The following is a 479-nucleotide window of genomic DNA, read 5'->3' as shown; positions in this document are numbered from 1 at the left end:
TTTTAATTCACTTTTTAAAAAAAATTTAATTTAATTAATTTATTTATTTTATTTATGGCTGTGTTGGGTCTTCATCTCTGTGCGAGGGCTTTCTCTAGTTGCGGCGAGCGGGGGCCACTCTTCATCGCCGTGCGCGGGCCTCTCACTATCGCGCCCTCTCTTGTTGCGGAGCACAGGCTCCAGACGCGCAGGCTCAGTAGTTGTGGCGCACGGGCTTAGTTGCTCCGCGGCATGTGGGATCTTCCCAGACCAGAGCTCGAACCTGTGTCCCCTGCATTGGCAGGCAGATTCTCAACCACTGCGCCACCAGGGAAGCCCTAAATTCACTTTTTAGTGCATAGTTATTATTAAATTTTATTCAGAATAAGTTGACTTTATAGTACGTTAACTATGAGACCTCAAACATTTAAAAAAGCCATTGGAAAGGTTGGAATCGGGTCAGAAGTCTGAAATGGGGCTGCAGTTATCCCCAAATAAAT

The sequence above is a fragment of the Balaenoptera physalus genome, assembly GCF_965194825.1.
Source record: "Balaenoptera physalus genome assembly, chromosome: 5".
In the NCBI taxonomy this organism is placed as follows: Eukaryota; Metazoa; Chordata; class Mammalia; order Artiodactyla; family Balaenopteridae; genus Balaenoptera; species Balaenoptera physalus.
This window is presented reverse-complemented; position numbering follows the sequence as displayed.